The sequence below is a fragment of the Bubalus bubalis genome, chromosome 16, assembly GCF_019923935.1.
Source record: "Bubalus bubalis isolate 160015118507 breed Murrah chromosome 16, NDDB_SH_1, whole genome shotgun sequence".
Taxonomy (NCBI): Eukaryota; Metazoa; Chordata; class Mammalia; order Artiodactyla; family Bovidae; genus Bubalus; species Bubalus bubalis.
This window is the reverse complement of record NC_059172.1, coordinates 32,387,101-32,407,723: the sequence shown is the minus strand read 5'-3', so window position 1 is coordinate 32,407,723 and position 20,623 is coordinate 32,387,101. Positions and strand designations below refer to the sequence as shown.

General features: G+C 37.1%; 1 protein-coding gene across 1 annotated transcript in view; it reads right to left on the bottom strand.

The window, feature by feature from the left end:
• Positions 1–20,623, bottom strand: part of FCHSD2 (FCH and double SH3 domains 2) — a 238,764-nt gene that overhangs the window by 73,543 nt on the left and 144,598 nt on the right. The window lies entirely within an intron of this gene.

The window sequence follows — 20,623 nt, the reverse complement described above, 5'->3', positions numbered from 1 at the left end:
CAGCCACCAAAACAAAAACCGTGGAAACTGTGTAGATGGTAAACAATGTATTGAACAATTTTCAGTTAAAAAGGATACACAGATAAAAAGGATAAATAGAATACATACATATTAGCAACAATGATGGGAAAATATATCAATACATCAATAATAATAAAAATAAAGGTTCTTGCAAATCAACAGAGATTCTTAAAACCAGGCAAAATTCACACATTTAAGTCACCACTGAACTATGTTAAAGTGTGCAATTCATTGACTTTCAGTACACTCACGATGTTGTACAACCATCACTACTATCTAATTCCAGGGCATCTGCATTGCTTCCAAAAGAAATCCCATACCCATTAAGTGGTCACATCCATTCCTACCTTTCTCTCCATCTCTGGCAACCACTAACCTACTTTCTTCTTCTTTTAAGTGGAGGAAAATTGCTACAACACTATAAATGTTGTACTGGTTTCTGTCATACAACCACTCAAACCAGCCACAATTATATACATATACATATATACATATACATATACATATACATATACATATATCTCACCTGTCTCTTGGGTCTCCCTCCCCTCCCCCCACCCCACCCCACCCCTCTAGAACACCACAGAGTACCTTGCTGGGCTCCCTGTGTTATACAGCAACTTCTCACCAACTATCTGTTTTATACATGGTAGTGTATATAGATCTATACTACTTTCTCCATTCATCCCACTCTCTCCTTCCCCCACTATGTCCACAAGTCTGTTCTCTGTATCTTCGACTAATCTACTTTCTAACTCAATGAATTTGCCTCTTCTGGACATTTCATATAAATGAAATCACATGATATGTGGTTTTTTGTGCCAGCCTCTGTCATTTAACATATTTTCAAGTTTCATCAGTGAATTAGTACATCATTTTATGGCTTCCCTGATAGCTCAGTTGGTAAGGAATCCACCTGCAGTGCCAGATCCCGGCTCGATTCCTGGGGTCTGGAAGATCCCCTGGAGAAGGGATAGGCTACCCACTCCAGTATTCTCGGGCTTCCCTTGTGGCTCAGCTGGTAAAGAATTCCCCTGCAATGCGGGAGACTTGGGTTCGATCCCTGGGTTGGGAAGATACCCTGGAGAAGAGAAAGGCTACCCACTCTAATATTCTGGCCTGGAGAATTCCATGGACTGTATGGTCCATGGGGTTGCAAAGAGTTGGACATGACTGAACAACTTTCACTTTATGGCTGAAAAATATTACATTTTATGGATATGCCACATTTTGTTTATTTATTCATTAGTTGGTGAATCTTTGGGTTGTTTTCACTTTTTAGCTATTATGAATAATGCTCTGTGGACATCTGTGTACAAGTTTTTGTTTGAACACCTGTTTCCAATTCTCTTAGGTATATAATTAGTAGTGGAATTGCTGGGTCTCCTGATGGAAATTCTATGTCTAACTATTTAAGGAACAGACAATCTGTTTTCCACAGTGGCTGCACTGTTTTACTTCCCCATCAGCAATATATAAAGGTTCCATTTCTCCACAATCTCAACAACATCTGCCATTTTCTGTTTTGTTTTGTTTTTTAATTATTCGAGCTGCCCAAGTGGTATCTCATTGTGGTTTTGATTTTGCATTTTTCTAATGACTAATAGTGTTGAGTGTCTATTCAGGTGCTTACTGGCCATGTGTATATATTCTCTGAAGAAATGTCTGCTACTGCTACTGCTAAGTCACTTCAGTCATGTCCAGCTCTGTGCGACCCCATAAACGGCAGCCCACCAATACACACTTTTTCAAAACTTTTCATCTTATATTGGAGTATAGCCCATTAACAATGTTGTGATGGTTCCAGGTGGACAGCAAAGCGACTCAACCACACATATACATGTATCCATTCTCCCCTAGACTCCTCTCCCATACAGGCTGCCACGAAACATTGCAGAGTGCCCTGTGCTATAGGATAGGCTCTTACTGGTTATCCATTTTAAATATATAACAGTTTCCACTCATTTTTTAAATTGGTGTTGTTTGTCTTTTTGCTGTTGAGTTGTAAGAGTTCTTTATATATTTGGGTACTATTTATATATTTGGGCTTCCCAGGTGGCACTAGTGGTAAAGAACCTGCTTGTCAATGCAGGAGAAGTAAGAGACACAGGTTTGATCCCTGGGTGGGGAAAATCTCCTGGAGGAAGTCATGGCAACCCACTCCAGTATTCTTGCCTGGAAAATCCCATGGACAGAGGAGCCTGGTGGGCTACTGTCCATAGGGTTGTTAAGAGTTGAACATGACTAAAATGACTTAGCACATATTTATATATTTGGATACATATATATTACTAGATGGACTTCCCCGATGGCTCAGAGGGTAAAGAATCCATCTGTAATGCAGGAGACACAGGAGGCACAGGTTTGATCCCTGGGTCAGGAAGATTTCCTGGAGAAGGAAATGGCAACCCACTCCAGTATTCTTGCCTGACAAACTCCATGTACAGAGGAGCCTAGAGGGCTGCAGTCCGAAGAGTCGCAAAGAGTCAGACAAAACTGAGCGACTAAGTACATCTTACTAGATATATGATTTTCAAATATATTCTCCCACTTTGTGGGGTACCCTTTCACTCTATCAATAGTGTCCTTTGATGTACAAAAGTTTTAAATTTTGTTGTGGCCTAATTTAACTATTTTTTTCGCTTGTGTTTTGGTGCTATATCTAAGAATTCTCAATGGAGGTTTTATAGTAAGGAAAAATATTTTTTTCTTACTTTGGTTATTTAATTAAACATTCACTATAAAACTGACTCAAACCACAAATTGTGTCCTCAAAGCAGTAATAAAACTGCAAATTTCATTGTGCTTAAACCACTAGATGGCACCAGCAAGCACTATAAATATAGACAGTGCAAATTCCTTAAGATTTCTTTCCATGAGGTTATGTAACATCCCCAGAGAGACTGCTGGTGTTAAGTCTGAATAACAATTCTTACCTTATGACTACTTTTCATGAACTTGTTAAAAAATGAACATACAGCTGATATGAGGTTTTTGCTTTAGAAATGCTCTTGGTAGATAGTCATAACCTTGTGTTTGCAGGAAACCACTGGAGCGTTTTATTTAACATAGCAAATGGGAATACAGGCACCATGCGCTGCCACCCCCATAGTTTCTGAGTAGATTGGGGGTGGGGCCTGAGAATTTGTATTTTCTAACAACTTGCTGCTGGTGGTCTGGGGACCATACTTTGACAACCACTGGACTAAATGAAGAGTCATTTTAGCTGATTAGGTTGAATATTTACATAGACTTAGATCCTGGTGACCCTGTGACTCCAGCACAGTGACTGGAGGTAGAAATCCATCGTGAATGGGGTCAATAGCACCAATATATCAAGTAGCCAGATGAGCAACTGAGAACCATGCTCTACTTCAGAGTTATAAAGGCAGCATGGGAAAGAACTTGAGTTCTGAAAATAAGCTGGATATGGGTTAGAATCTCAGAACTTTTACTTCATTATTTTGATGGTTCTCTCTTCTATAAATAGGGAACGTGGGAATACCACATACTCCACGGGACACTGTAAAGATCAACTAATGTAAGGGAATGGCACAGTGTTAGTCACCTTTTTTGCTTTGCTTAAAAATCACCAATACAATATTGTAAAGTAATTAGCCCCCAATTAAAATAAATAAATTCAAATTTTAAAAAAATGTCAAAAAAAGTCTTCAATGGACTGGTTACATATTGATAATCATTAAAGCTGAGTAATGAATACATGGGGGTCATTATATTACTATTTTTACTTTGGTGTATATGGGAAATTTTCCATAAAAAAAGAAAATCTGAACATCAGACTAGAAAGAAAAAGTGGTGCTACCCCCCAAAATTTTAAGCTCCCACTATACATTTTGAAAAAATTCTTTAGCTGGTATCTAAGATCCTTTATAATCTAGTCCCAAATTACCTCTCATCAGTATCATCTCTCATCACTGTTGTCTGTACTGTAATCATATCCCAACCACAACAAGTCATTCTGGAAAATGACATTTACTATCACGTTTCCAATTAAGTTATTCTCTTAGCCTGCAATGTCATTCCCCTTTTCTCACCTACTCAAATAGTAATAATGATGGCTAACAGGCAATTAATATTTATTAATGGCTTACTAATATTGCAAATGCTTTACAAAACTGATTTAAACAGTTCCTCCTTAGTGTTTCTATAATTTGTATATTGCATGGGTATTACTGCAAGTCATGGATTAAGTCTTTTTCAGGCACAGAGCCTGGCAGATAGCAGATGCTCAAAGACATTTATAGAATAAATGAAAGAATGCTTTACTCTACAGAGTTTAATATAGCAACAAAAATGCCCTGAATTAGCCAGCTTATAGGCACTCTGCGTGTGTGTGTCTGTGTGTGTATGTGTGTGCACGTGTGGATGCACACACGTGCACCCATGTGCACCCACACGGAGTTGCTCACTTGTGTTCAACTCTTTGCAACCCCTATGGACTATAGCATGCCAGGCTCCTCTGTCCATGGAATTTTTTGGCAAGAATACTGGAGTGGTTTGCCATTTCCTACTCCAGGGGGTCTTCCCAACCCAGGGGTTGAACCTGAGTCTCTCACGTCTCCTGCATTAGCACACGAACTCTTTACCATTGTGCTACCTCAGAAGCCCATAGGCAAGCTATTCTCACTGTATTCCAGTTAAGAGAAAAACGTATCATTAATCATGTACCAAACACAGTAAAGGCATCTCTTGGCTTCAGCAATTCAAACGAGGCTTAACGAATTTACATTAGGTAGGAGGTGGGTCAAGTGATTGGAAGTCTCTTCTACCAGACAGAGATTAATTTTAAAATATTTCTTTCATCATATCATCATGTTCACCAGAACATGATGAGAATATTAAGAATTCTGGGAACCCAACCAGAACTCCCCAAATTTTATAGGGTTACAGAATTTATTAACTTACCCACGTACCAATTTTTCTGGTTGATAAGGATAAGATAGCTGGAGGCCTTCTGGCCTAGGTGTATTATTGCTCGTGTTCATAAAGTTAATGCAGGAGGTACAAAACTTAAGAAATGGTTAGAATTCAAAGCAAAAGAAGTGGATGATTACCCTATGACTGGCTCTACCCCTGCCTCAAGTTAACTACAGTTGTTTGAACCAGTGATGGTGCTGAGAGATGAAGTTCAAAGCAATTCTGGGTAGTACTGTCTCAACCTGGTTTGTGTTTAGTAGGTAGATTGCATATATGGACTTTGATAAAAATCCAATAATTAAAAAGAATTAGTTCCCTAAAACAATTAAATTACTGGGAAAAAAAGGAGAGAGCTTGAAAATGCTTTATAAAAACTCTTCCATCACAGTACTTATCCTTATCACACAGAGTACTTTATCGCTATCTATCACAGTACTTAGTAACTATATCATTTGGATTATTGCTGCAATCTCCTATTGCTCGGCATACAGTTGTCCCTCCCACCAACTCATTTGCACACTGCAGATAGGAGGATGCTTCTAAATTGCCTACTGGAAGGGCTGATATAAGCTACAATTACCATCTATCACCCTTTAGTAAGGAGTCTCTTAACTGCAGATAACAAAGATTCAACTCAAAGTAACTTGCACAAAATGGGAGTTTGTTGGCTCAGGTAAACAAATCACAAGGACAAGATGATGCTTGCTCAGGAACTACCCAATTCAAGGACAGTCTCTGCCCCTCTCCTCTGCTCCTCACTCCCAGCTTTACTCTGCCAAGTTTCTCATCACTGCTTTTCCCTGTGAGTTGGTCTGAGTCTCCTAGTGGAAAGAATAGGCCATTTTCAACTTATCTTTCACCTTCCATCCCAGAGATCACCTAATTTAGGTCAAGTGCCAAAATCTGCCCAATAACCCTGAGGAAGGGGCAGGGGTGTGATGCTCTCTCTTGCATACCAGCTTGGCCTGTAAGTTTACCCCTGTGGTCAAGAGAATAGGATTTGAGGGAGAGAAGGGATGCAGAGTCATATATGTTTTATGTCTTGGGATTCCACATAAAAAATGCCACTACTAAAAAGGTTTGGAACTACTGCATTAGACAAAGTTTTGTGAAATTAATTTCTTTTCCAGCTTATACAAATTTTTACCAGTGTTACATAACATCATTAGGCTTACCTTTCTGATATGGGACTTGAGTGTGGGCTCATTTTTCTTTTTTTTTTTTAGCATGTGAATTCTGACTGGCATATTATTTGTTTAACAGATACATATTAAATACTACCAGAATGTCAAACTCTGAACTCAGCACAGAAGACACAGTGGTAAACAGACAAGATCCCTCCCTTCACGGAACTTAACAAACCAAAAGGAAAGACAAATAGGCATTGTAAGTGCCTATTTTATGCTAAGATTTTATGCTATCATTAGGAGTTATGAAGCAAAAAGACAAGAGGGCTGTCCAGAATAGATAATGATTAAGTAAAAATCTTAATAAGCAAGAGTTAGCAAAACCAAGGAGGAGAGGGACAGATAGACGTCAAGAAAGAGGAAAAGCCTTTGTGAAAACCTAGAGGCAAGGGAGGAATATTGGAAGAACTAAAAGATGTACACTGTTGGGATAACAGGGAAGAGAAATGGGGAGAATAAGTGAAGAACCAAGAGGTAAGCCCTGTCCAGATCATGCAGTCAGAAGATTTTTTGCTTTGCTTGTACTTTAGTTTAAATGCAATGAGTCGTTAATGAACACAGTCTAGCAGTCAAGTAAAATACATGGTTTGGAAGCATTCTCCTAGCTGCACTGTAGAAATGGGTTGGCAAGATACAGGGCAATAGGAGATTGCTGCAATAACCCAGAGGAAACAGGATGTCTGGAAGGTAGTAGATAAGTAAGAAATGAAATCAACAAGATTTAGTGATTAATTAGATGTTGAAAGAAAGGCAGAGAGGAAAGTAAACCTTTACTTCCAAGTGTCTGATCTAGGCAGGTGAGTGGATATCATACATTGCGCTAAGAACACAAGAAGAAGCGCAGTTGGAGAAGAGAATGGTTTAGCTCAAGAGACAGTATGATATATAAGTGTGAAGCTCAGAGAAGGGAAATAGTGTCTGGTTAAAATTTAAGTCTGTAAATTACATGCTACATGTTATTTTTTCATCAGAGTAAAGCTGACCCAATTAAGATAAAGTAAATGCCTGATTATATCTACTTCACTCTCAAAATAAATCTTCAGTGCCTCCCCTCTCTTATAATTGGGGCCTGCTTTTGCAGCTTCCACTCTTGTCACCCTTGATTCATACAGATCACTAGGTGCAAGTGATAATAATTCAACAGCTTGCCTTACTATTTCTGCTTCTTTTCAATTAAACAGATCCAAAAGCTTGAAATAGACAATTTTTATTTCAAAGCCGAATCAGATACAACCCAAAAGCTACATGTATTTCTTATAAATTTAAAGTAAGGTAAAAACTTTTAAAGCTTACAATAAAAGTGTCACAACTATAAGTTTGACAAGGACATGCATGATAAAGATGCATCTGAGCCCTGTCTAGCATTTACATGAGCAAGGCACAAGAATGTTCTCTAAGTACACTTGTTTGTTCAATTTCAAACCAGTAGATGTGCACAAACTTCTATTCCTATAGAGATCTGCATGCACAGCCATAAATTTCATATTCAATGATACATTAGAATTCATATATATCCTCGGAAATGGCAGGATAAGCATTCTTTCAAGGTTTATACAAATATGAGTTAATCTGGCAGTATGAGATTCTCAGTGGTCTCCACCATGCAAAAATTTGGTAGGAAACTCACTCAAATGTAACTTTTAAGCACAAATTTTGTTTCTGACTACTTGGTACCAATTGCTATGGGAAGAAGTCTGTAATATCTAAATTGAGAAACCATGGGGCTTTTGTTTTAATCATTTTAATAGTCTGAAAAAGCTGAAAGGCTTCTGAATGCCTTTGAACATCCATATTCTTTTCAGATTCCTTATATATTACTTATATTATATATATATATGTATATATATGTTCCTTACATATTACAGTACTCCTTTATATATTACTTTTGCTTTCTTTATTCATTTGATCAACTTGATCTCTAAAATCAGTTGAGTTTGGAACACAAACTCACAGTAGTAAATACTCAAAATAGTAAAGGAAAATTGGGATATCCTAAAGACAAATTCAGAGGCTTAAAATTATAGGGTGTTCCACTACACATTTATTTTATAGGAAAGTATAAATTCCTGGAACTTGTTTGAAGAGGGAAATTAATTAGGAGTTAGGAGAAAGAAAATGTGTCATTTTTCTAAGCATTTGATGCAATTTCCCCTAACGTAAGAACTTTAAACAGTGGCCTCCTTATATAGATCCAGGAAGGGCAGAGATTTTGTAGTAACAGAGCTATGCTGAAATTTCTTGAGTTTCCTTAATGAAGCCTAGAAAAAACAAACTCTTCTTTTTCTGAGAGCAATGGGCATTCTAAATAGTCTTTGGTAAAAGTCAAGAATATAAATATCAAGATGATGATAAATAAGAGCTGTCTTAAAATTAAATCATGAAATTCTAGTCCTCCTTTACTGATGCAAAACAACAATGACTGCCTGCCTGCATTTGTGTATCTTTCTGAGAAGACTTTAAGCTGCACTTAACTAGGATGCAAAGAGAAAGTAGATTTTTACAAATTTAAAGAGATCAAAGCAAGTCCTGGGTTAAATTTGCATCACTGTAAATATATTTAATATATGGTTGAGTTTGTCAATTGATATAAAGTAAAATTAGAAACATGTCACCTAAATTTTTACTTGGTTATTTTATTTAAAAGCACTGAGTTACTTCAGGTTCTATGAAAGAGGAAAACAAAGCTTCTATCTGTGAATTACAAAGCCAGGAAAGGAAAATTTAATACTGCTTTTCTGTAAAGTCTATATCATCCTCTTTGAGTTACTTAGAAGCATGTGTCATCTAGTTGTGAATGTGCTAAAACCATCTCAATATTTGGGTTGCAACCTCAAAGCAGCATGGTCCAATAGAAAGCCTTGAACCACATACACCTGCATTCAAATCTCAGACCTACCACTTAACTAGCAACGACACTTTGGGGAAACACTGACCCCAATTTAAATTCCTGATCTGATAAGAGACTAGAGAGTATGGTACTTACAAAAGACGGTTATTAAAATAATAAAGCTTAAATATTTCTATATTCTACCCAAGAATTTCACCTATTTCCCATAGAGGACCTATAATAAAGGATTTTGATGAAAGATTTGGTTTTGAGTCTTGATTCTATTATGTACTTAAGCTGTATAACCTCTCTAAGCCTCAGTTTCCTCATCTATAGAGAGATAAGAATAGTATCTCCTCATGAGGTCTGTAAAATAGTATACTGTTTTAAGTCCCTTGTTTCTTTTACTAGATCTTTTTAAGATTTTTGTAGTGGTTGCCTGAGGATTACAGTTAACACTTTAACGTAAGCAAACTGGTTTGGATTAATGCAAACTTAATTTCAACAGGATACAAAAACTATGCCCCTTTATAGCTCTACTCTCCGTCTTCTGTGCTATAATTATCATAGAGATATATCTTCATACAGTATAAGCCCATCAAAACTTTATAATGTTTGCCTTAGGCACTATAATTTATTTTATTTATTTTTTTAAAAATATAAATTTATTTATTTTAATTGGAGGTTAATTACTTTACACTATATTTTAAATCAGACTTAAATTATCTACTCCTTTTGCAGACTGGATCATCTCAACTGTCTGATCTTTAAGTTCATGGATTTTTTCTTTTGTTGGTTCAGCTTTACTGCCAAATCCTTCTCTGTGTTTTAGTTTCAGTTACTGCACTTTTCAACTTCAGAAATTTCTACTTGGTTTCCTTTTATAATTTCTGTCTCTTTGTTGATATTCTCTCTTTGGTAAAACATTGTTCTCATACTTTCTTTTATTTCTTTGGACATGGTTTCATTTAGCTCTTTAATCATATTTATGATCTTCATTCATAAGGAGGTGATTTAATAGAATCTTTGTCTAGTAAGTTCTAGTATGGGCTTCCTTGAGGTCAGTTTCTATTGGCCCCTTTTTGTTTCTGTGAATGGGTTATATCGTCTTGTTTCTTTATATGTCTGGTTTTGGTTAAGAATAGGACATTTAAATATAATGTGGCAATTCTGTCCTGCACTAAGTTGCTTCAGTTGTGTCTGACTCTTTGTGACCCTGTGGGCTGTAGCCTGCCAGTCTCCTCTGTCCATGGGATTCTCCAGGGAAAGATACTTGAGTGGGTTGCCGTGCCCTTCTCCAGGGGGTCTTCCTGACCCAGGGATTGAACCTGTGTCTCTTATGTCTCCTGCACTGGCAGGCAGGTTCTTTACCACTAGTGCCACCTGGGAAGCCCAGAAATCAGATTCCCCTCTCCCTAGGATTTGTTGTTGCTGCTGCTATTTGTTTATTTAGTGATCATGTTTTATCTCTGTGCTCCGGGGAATCTCAGAACTTTGTAAGGAACTTCATGCACTCCACAAATACTTGATTTAAAAGCTTTAATGTATATCATTTCAACTGTCTTTTAAATATCCATGAATTTTAGTCCCTCAGACATTCATTATTTTCCATCTCACCCTTCTGCTAAACGATCTTCATTTTTAATAAACACAGCAGAATTACCAATCAAGTAAAATTATGTGACAAAGGTGAGTAAATTAAAGCAGCATACTTCAAGGGACTCACACCAAGACTATACTGGCCTGAGTATATACTTTAGGAAATCTCTTTTGCCCCATCCCAGTCTCAAATCTATTTTGTCACTCACATATATACTTGGAGGCAAAAATAATTAGAGTAGCTTTCCTTATAATGGAAGCTGGGGATATAATCACATAATTTTTGCCGTCCACAGATTATCTGTCAGAATTTACATTTTTTGCTTTCATTTTAATAAATCATTTTAAAGGATATAATTTAACCCAGGATTATACAGATGATCATCTTTTATTGGAGTACTGCCATGTGATTTCTGTGCCAATGCTTTTGTTTACAAACAGTGGGCCTAGCAGTTTTACTCCAGTGGTCCTAGGTTAATGAGAATAGATTCTGAACTTAAAATGATGGTAAATTGAAAATGTCAATGACATACTTGAAACACAGTGAAGATAAAATGACATCAGTGGATGCTATACTAACAAAGCAAACAGGGTGGTGAGAGAACAGTCACTATAGGCATAAGGTAGTACAGGCACTGAGAACTCGGCCCTGAAGAGAATATCATAACTTACATTTCGAGGAGCAATTTAGGGTCAATGGATCATTATCAGCTATTATATTTAATTAATTGTCAATTTGAATTTCACTGATTTTATAGATTTGCTTGTGATTAAATAACTGTTTTGGTTTTATACTTGTATAAAAGCCAAAAGCATACATTTTTAACCTAGGCTTTTTTATACATATTTATATAACAATGTAATCAAAATAATCTAAGAGCCTGCCTACAGGAATTTTTGCCCATGAAAAACAGGTTCCTAAATTATTCAAAGGTAAAAAGTTTCATTACTCTTTCAGTTTTTACTCCACCACAGGGCATGCCTCCTTCTTAGTTAAATAGCAGACTTTTGTTTACCAACTGTACCACTCCCATACTAAAATGGGGCTCTTCCTCGGCTGTGGTCCTGATGACCAACAGGAAGTGATGATATGGGCATAGTTTCATAGCTGGAAGCAAGAAGATGTGAAGGGACAAAAGACTGAAGGAGGACACAGGAAGGAGAAAGTCTATTAACATGACTGAAACTCAGATCTTTAGGTACGTAAACCAGAACAATGTCATAAATTTTCTATGACGTAAACCATAAATGTCAGTAAATAGGACTGTTGAAAATAGAAGAATTTTTGGCATTCCAACTTAGAATGGAATCTAGAATTTTCCCACATTCATCTTTTGATTGTGTTATTTAAATATCATCTTTTGAGTGCACTTTTGAGACTGAGGTATTGAAACGCCAAAAGTATTTAGGATGAAGAATATAAAGCCTTAGTTTTAATTCAGGAAGCATTATTCCAGATACAGGCAATCTGAAAGTTTCTCACACTGAAATTTCAGGGAAGAGTTAATACACATTTCTTGGATATACAGAACCACTAATGGAAAGGAAATAGATTGGTGCTCTTCTGAACTACAACAAGTGGTTGTACTGAATGGGGTCTGATCTTTTATAGCTCAAAGATAGCCTCTGACAGGAACAATCTTAGATATATGGTACATTAACATATGATAGCTACATTTCTTCGGAGAAGGCAATGGCACCCCACTCCAGTACTCTTGCCTGGAAAATCCCATGGATGGAGGAGCCTGGTAGGCTGCAGTCCGTGGGGTCGCTAAGAGTCGGACACGACTGAGCAACTTCACTTTCACTTTTCACTTTCCTGAATTGGAGAAGGAAATGGCAACCCACTCCAGTGTTCTTGCCTGGAGAATCCCAGGGATGGGGGAGCCTGGTGGGCTGGCGTCTATGGGGTCACACAGAGTTGGACACAACTGAAGTGACTTAGCATAGCATAGCTACATTTCTTTGCACCCGAATTTTCTATTAATTTGTACTATGATACAAGGACTTAATTCTATAAAGGGGAACTCTGCTCAATATTATGTTATATTATGCTATATATATTTATTTATATATATATATAAATGCTATATATATGCTATATATATATATGCTAACATTATATTATGTTAATATTAAATGGGGAAAGAATTTTTAAAAGGATATATGTATATGTATAACTGAATCACTTTGCTGTACACCTGAAACTAACACAATATGGTTAATCAACTATACTCCAATAAAAAAAAGTTAAAAAATAATTATTCAACAGTTCAGTTCAAAAAGTATTTCTTGAGGTTCTACACTGTGCCAAGAATGATGCTAAGGGTTGAGTCTGTGTTTATATGTGTGTATTTGAGTACATAACCATGAAGAATTTGGCCAAGTATTAGAGACAAGCATGTAATAGTATGATTTAATTATACAGGGTTCTAGTAGAGAGGCACTGGAACAAATGTGGAGGTTTAAGGAAGATTTTCTGGAGGAAATGATGCCTGAGCACATGTGAAAACCTTAAGAATTACATTGGTCACATTTTAAATTTTTAAAAGTGGCTCAATTCTTAGCAACTGATTTAGTATTTATCAATGCTTACCTAAGACTAACATTATTTTGATTATTTTTGTTTTCCTAATAAATCAATTCAGTAGGTTTTAAAATGGTTTTTAAGTTGTACTCTAAAGCTGATTTAAGATTACAAATGTTTTCTAAAAAATACAGTAAGGATAAGAAGCATAGACATTTTGGTCTTTACATTTAATAAAAGCGGGCTCTGAGTTAAACATGTAAAGCAAAATGTTTTCATATTTTAATAGAGTAGTCAAGTATAAGGGGGGTTGCAGTGGGAGGCATATCGTTACTCAGTGTATCAAAGCTTTCAAGTATAGAGTCCATGGAAAATAATTTGGCTTTTCTTATTATAAACATTCACATGTCCATACTGAAGTCAGTTCCAGCAACAAGCTCTGCTGTGCTCAGCAGTAATCGAACACAGAAAAAGCATTAGCTCAGGACATTCAAAAAAGAAGGAAGGAAGGTCAAGAAAGACAGGATCCATTTTTCAGTAAGAACAATGATTCCGCTTCTAAAAGTTACAACTAAGCATTTTTGTACCCACTAAGTAAGACTGCAGGTGTAACAGACTGTGCCTTAAATATCTTTTTAAGTAATGGTTTAAAATTATCAGACAAAAATTAAGTTTCTGTTTTTTATTCCAAAGTTCCATGCAGGGTACCTATAACAGATTTCTTTAAAGAGATACAGAGGTTTATTCTGATTTTAAATGCTGCCTATTTGGTAAAAACATTCCAGTTTTTCTCTGTTAGATTTTGATCTCTTAGAGAAAACTATCTGGTTTACAGGAAATCTATGAAGATGGTGAGTGAATCTTCCTGTAATCAAGAAGTAAAATTCAGGGAGCTTCTTCAACAACATCTGACTGCTTTTTCAGTCTCCTCTGGCAAGAGCCATTAGAGTTTTATGCAACAGTGCTAATAGCCTCTGTGTAGAAGGTGCAATCAAAGCCAAACTAAAAAGGCATTTATGATTATGCTTAGCTCTAATTTCATAGAAGCAGAACAAATAAATTTTAGTCCTAAGTGGGAATCAGCTTCCTTAGCCTTTTAAACTCATAACTACCAATAGCCTGAAGACTGAAAGTGTTACAACATTTAAATAGAATGAGGCTTTGTGTGTATGTGTGTGTGTGTTCATTCTAGGCTTATCACAAAAGCACCACACTTTTAATACCTAAAGGCCTTTTAAAAAGCAAGTTAGTATTTTATTTGATATGAATGGGTTTGATCAGACACATGCAAGTCTACAAAATGCAGTTTCCAAATATTAGTTTAATATCAAGGAAAATAATGTATGTAATGAGGTTAGTATCAACATAACGAGTGGAAAATAATAAGTAGTCAATGCATAAGACTATTTTGATATTTTTATTCTCCTTTAAGGGGCCAGAGGTCATCTGGATCTTGTTAAATGTTGTATCTCCAACAAAAGGCACACAGAAGGCACTGAGTAAATATCTGTTAAATTATCAATGAATGAATGCCCTGCAATGAAAATGTGAGCTAACCGTACTATATCTTCCATATCTAAAGTAGTATGTAAGAGAATATAAGTACTTAATAAAAATATGTTGGATGTCAGTTTGTTTGGTATAAAATATGAACTCCAACTCTGTTAATGTATCATCACTATCTTTAGCATTAACTATCTTATCCATTTAATGATCCATTCTTTTCTTCAACTTTTAACTGTTCTGAAGAGTTGTTTACATAGCACAAAATAAAAACGTGCAATTTACCAGTAGGAAAAAATTAAAATAATATTAAATTAAGAGTATTACATTCATCCAAACTGTTGCTCTTATAGGTATATTTATTTAATTTTAAAACACAGCTTTGATAACATCAGGAATAGGTACTTTTGCACGCTGTTTTTCAGGGTATAAATTGATATAATCTTTGTGGAAGGTAATGAGTCTATACGGAAAATATTAACAAATCTTTGTTTTTGACTAGGAAACACATTTCTTAAAGGCTGTCTCAAGGAAGTTATCAAAGAGGTATACAAAAATTAGTATTAAAAAATCGTCACTACAGATTTATATAAACGGACAAAGTGAAGTGAAGTCGCTCAGTCGTGTCTGACTGTTTGCGACCCCATGGACTCTAGCCTACCAGGCTCCTCCATCCATGGGATTCTCCAGGCAAGAGTACTGGAGTGGGGTGCCATTTCCCTCTCCAGGGGATCTTCCCGACCCAGGGATCGAACCCGGGTCTCCTGAATTCCAGGTAGATGCTTTAACCTCTGAGCCACCAGGGAAGCCCAAAAAGGAAGATGAAACGGACAAAAAGGGACATGAAAATCTACGGCATGTTAATATAATAAAATACTATGCAGTCATTAAAATCACATTTTCAAGTAATATTTAAAGGCAAGAATATGTCAAAATGCATTTTATATGATAAAAGTACTTGTGAAAACAAAATGATACCAATTTTGAAGCATGTATATACAATATATTCATAGAAAAAATTAGAAGGTATCAGGATAATGCTCCCCTCATAGAATGAGTCAGGAAGTTCTCCCTCTGCTTTTTTGGAAGAATTTGTTAATTCTTCAAATATGTGGGAGAATTCACCTATGAAGCCATCTGGTACTACATTTTTCTATAGTGGAATTTTTTTACTACCATTCAATCACTTTACTTATTATAAAATCGTTTACATTTTTCTATTTCTTCTTCAGTTAGTCTTGAGTTTGTGTTTTTAGGAATTTGTCCATTTTGTCTAGGTTATTTATTGGTATCTGTTTATAGTATTCTCTTGTAATCCTGATTTCTGTAATACTGGTAATAATATCACACTTTCATTCCTGATTTTAGTAATTTAAATCTTTTTTTTTGGGGGGGGGGGTGGGACGAGGGGAGGTATCAGTGTAGTGGATTGAATGGTGGCCCATAAAAGATATATCCATGTCTTGTGACTTCCCTGGAGCTTCGGTGGGTAGGAATCTATCTTTTCACTGTCAAGGGTGGTGGTTCAATCCCTGGTTGGGCAACTAAAATCCTCTAAGCCCTGTGCAGTCAAAAAAAAAAAAAAAGAAAAGATATATCCATGTCTTAACTCCTCAAACCTATGAAACTGATCTTATTTGGAAAAAGGGGCTTTACATGTGTAATTAAGACTCTCATCCTTTCTTTTATAAGAGACAGTAGAAAAAGAGACAGGGGAAAAAGTAAGATGAAAACAGAAGCAGAGTGATGCCAGTCTACATGCCAAGGGACTGCTAGGGATTACCAGCAACCACAAGAAACTTGCGGAGGTATGGAATGGATTCTCTTCCCTCAGAACCTCCACAAAGAACCAATCCTGTTGACAGCTTGATTTTAGACTTCTGGCTTCCAGAGTTGTGACAGAAATAAATTTTTGTTGCTCTAAGCCATCATATTTGTGATAATTTGTTATGGCAGCCGTAGGAGAGAAATATAGTCAGTCTATCTAAAGTCTGTCAATTTTGTTGACCTTTTCAGAGAACCAACTTCTGGTTTTGCTGATTCTATTGTTTTTCTATTTCTTACCTCATTTATCTCTGCTCTAATGTTTATTATTTCCTTCCTTCTCCTGGCTTTGGTTTAGTTTCCTCTCATTTTTCTAGTTCCTAAGATGGAAGGTTAGGTTAGTGATTTGAGATTTTTCTTCTTTTTTAATGTATGTGTTTACACCTATTACACTTCCCTGATAGCTCAGTTGGTAAAGAATCCACCTACAATGCAGGAGACCCCAGTTCGATTCCTGGGTTGGGAAGATCCCCTGGAGAAGGGATAGGCTACCCACTCCAGTATTCTTGGGCTTCTCTTGTGGCTCAGCTGGTCAAGTATCCGTCTGTTATGCGGGAGACCTGGGTTCGAACCCTGGGTTGGAAGAACCCCTGGAGAAAGGAAAGGCTACCCACTCCAGTATTCTGGCCTCGAGAATTCCATGGACTGTACAGTCCACGGGCTTGCAAAGAGTTGGATATGACTGAGCGGCTTTCACTTAAACCTATTACAGGCTCTGGAAATCAACCAAAAGCAAACAATATATTGAAAAACTGTTGACCTCTGGGTAAGAATAGTGGCAATGTGAGGCATTTTTGCCTAGGGTTGGTCCCGTCTCCATTCAGTTAGGTAATAGTTCTATTAGGATAATGGTGGCAATGAAAACCAGCAGGTTCACTGCCAGAGAGACTAACGTGATTTGGAGCAAAGGGTTAAAAAACTCATGTCCAGAGGGTTTTTGTTTTTTTTTTTAAGATAGGCAAGAAGTGGATTTCTTCAGAGAGAAACACACTCCACAAAGTATGGGCCATCACAGAGGGTGAGTACCCTGTCTAGAGATATGTAACAAACGTAGTGATCTTGGTAGGAAGTGCTTCAGGAAAACCAGTAGCTCTGCTAGTCTGAGACTGTGGTCCTAGTTGGGGTGATCATCTGAGCAGCAGATTAGCCAGAAATTTAACATAAAGATCCTGGAAATGAAACAGCAGAAACTTCCCATGTATCCCTAACTGACAGTGAAGCATGAGGTAGATGCCAACCCATGACCCCCACCTCCCACCATAAAGCAATTGGAGATTCATTCTCTATTGACCGAGACTCCAAGACAAGAATAACAGGACAATTAAGCGAGGAGGCTGGGCCCTGCCCAGACCACGTATCTCTTATTCCTGAAGTCCCAAAACCTCCCTGACCACATATGCACAGAAAAGCTACTTGCAGGCCAAAGAGGGGAGCAATGTCAAGGGATGAGCTACCCATATGCCTCTTCGGTAGGGTCCATCTTGGCTAAGAAATGTGTGTACCACATGGAAGGATCCTAAGAATACCAAATATGGACTGTGAATAAGGCAAAGCAAAATGACCACCCAAAGGAAAACCAGAAGAAATGCCCACATAAATGATGTAAACTGCCAAGAGGGCGTGACTCAGAGACTCTTCCTCTGAGTTTGCCTGTGTGTCTATCCACATATACCGTACTCTTTTTTCCTCTTAATAAATACTTTACTTGCTTCACTACTTTCTGTCTTTCTGGAAATTCTTTTCTGCAAAGCTGTAGGACCAGGGCCCTTGTCACTGATCACTGGTCTAGTGGCTAGGATCTGGTGCTTTTACTGCCACAACATGGTCTCAATCTCTGGCTGGGAATCCAAACCCTGTTCCAAGCCTTTGGAGGCTGAGGCCACCCAAGATTAATAGGAAGGCTATTTGTACATCCAGATGAGACCTTCGTAGGCACAGGAGGAAAAAAAGCAAGGTAAGAAGGACTAGACTTTGAATACACTCTCCAGCAAAAAACACATTTACCCAAAGGGTAAAAGCCTTACTAGTTTGAGGTATTTGAGTACAATTTCTGACCAATCACAGACTGACTACCAAACTATGCAGACTCAGGGATGAATCACCGAGATCCAGGCTTAAAAATAAGAATAAAAAAGAAACTGAGCAAAGAGACCAGCAGCAGCATACAGCAGAATAGACAGATTCTGCAGAATTAGTCTGGGCAAGCAATGACCAAACCAACTACCCAACTCAACAAAAATAACCCTTTGCGGGTAGGATGGGGTAAAGAACCCAGATCTTTCAGAATTGTAATTTCAGTAGTCCAATTTTCAACAAAATATTATGAGACATGCAAAGAAACGTTAAAATGTCTGCCATACTCAGACAAAAAAAAGAGGCAATAAATATTGCCTGAGTAGGCCAATATATTTGATTTAGTAGAAGCAGATCTTAAAGCAAGTTTTATAAAATGTTCAAAGGTAAGACTTCCCTGGTGGCCCAGAGGTTAACACTCTATGTTCCCAATGTAGGCAGCCTGGTTCGATCCCTGGCCAGGGAACTAGATCCCACATACTGCAAGTAAGATCCACTGCAGCCAAATAAGTAAATAATTAGAAAAAAAAAATGTTCAAAGGAAATTTTGTTCAAAGAATTAAAAGGAAAATATAATAACCACTTAATGAATAAGGAATCTCCATAGCTGGATATCCATGCGTTGAGAAATAAAAGCAATAGATGACACAAAGCCTTGCACATGAATGAACTGCTGGTACATGGTACAAAGTTGATGAAATCTCAAAAAATACCATGCTAAGTAAAAGAAGTCAAACACAAAAAGCCACAAATTGTATGATTCCATTTATATAAAATCTACAGAAAAAGCAACCCACAGACACATAAAACAGACTGGTGGTTGTCTGGGGCTGACAGTGGGAGCTGGCATTAACTGCAAATGAACTTTTAGGGGTGACATAAGTTTTCTAAAATAAAATTATAAATTTTATAAATTTTCTTGACTGAATTGTGTATTTATCATGGGTGAATTTTATGGTATGAAAATTATCTTAATAAAGCTGTTTTAAAAAACTGTCAATATATTAATAAAGTTACATTCGTATGCATTATGAATGAAATATGTAAGGAATATAAGGCAAATATATCCAAAAAAGCAACAGACACTATATAATAGGAAAAAAAAGATGTTCCACATCAGCAGGAAGAAAATTATAAACATTAACTGAATGATGTAAGAAAAAAATCCTAAAAATATAGGTATCTACCACTTTCTGATGGAGAAGGCAATGGCACCCCACTCCAGTACTCTTGCCTGGAAAATCCCATGAATGGAGGAGCCTGGTAGGCTGCAGTCCATGGGGTCGCTAAGAGTCGGACACGACTGAGCGACTTCACTTTCACTTTTCACTTTCATGCATTGGAGAAGGAAATGGCAACCCACTCCAGTGTTTTTGCCTGGAGAATCCCAGGGATGGGGGAGCCTGGTGGGCTGCCGTCTATGGGGTCGCACAGAGTCGGACATGACTGAAGTGACTTGGCAGCAGCAACCACTTTCTGAAAGCTTGCTTGATGCTATTTCACTTTTATGAAAGGCTTACATTAGTATATATTTTTTACTAACTGAAAGAAATCTAAAGAGGATTTTCACTTTAAAAAAAAAAGAGAGAGAAAGCAAAAACAGCATTCAGCATTTGTTTTGGACTGAGTTGTTATAGAGGTAGTGTGCATCCCAAGCTGCGAGACTGGCACTGCCAAGTCCTTCCCCAGAAACTACACTCAGCCTCTCAGCACCAAGCCACCGGAGCTTTGAACTGTGCCTGTTAGCAGCTGTGTTTTATTTACTCTGTGCATTTGTTGGCAAGATGTGTCCTAAGGTAATTGCTCCTTTGTTTTATGCCACTTTGGCTTATAAAATGTTTCATAGAAACACTCTACTTTCAGTTGACAGGGGAAACCGGTGCTGAGATGAGAAGACTCAAGATTAAAATACATCATCCAAGTAATCTATAAATTAAATGTAATCCCAATTAAACTACAGATAGGACAATAAGCTGATTCTAAAGGTAACGGAGAAGGACCATTACAAATCAATATAATTTTGAAGAACAGACAGTGTGATATTGGACAGGAACAGACAAAAAGACCAATGAAACAATCCCAAAACCAAGAAATAAATGTCCATGTATAAGGGAACTGATTCAT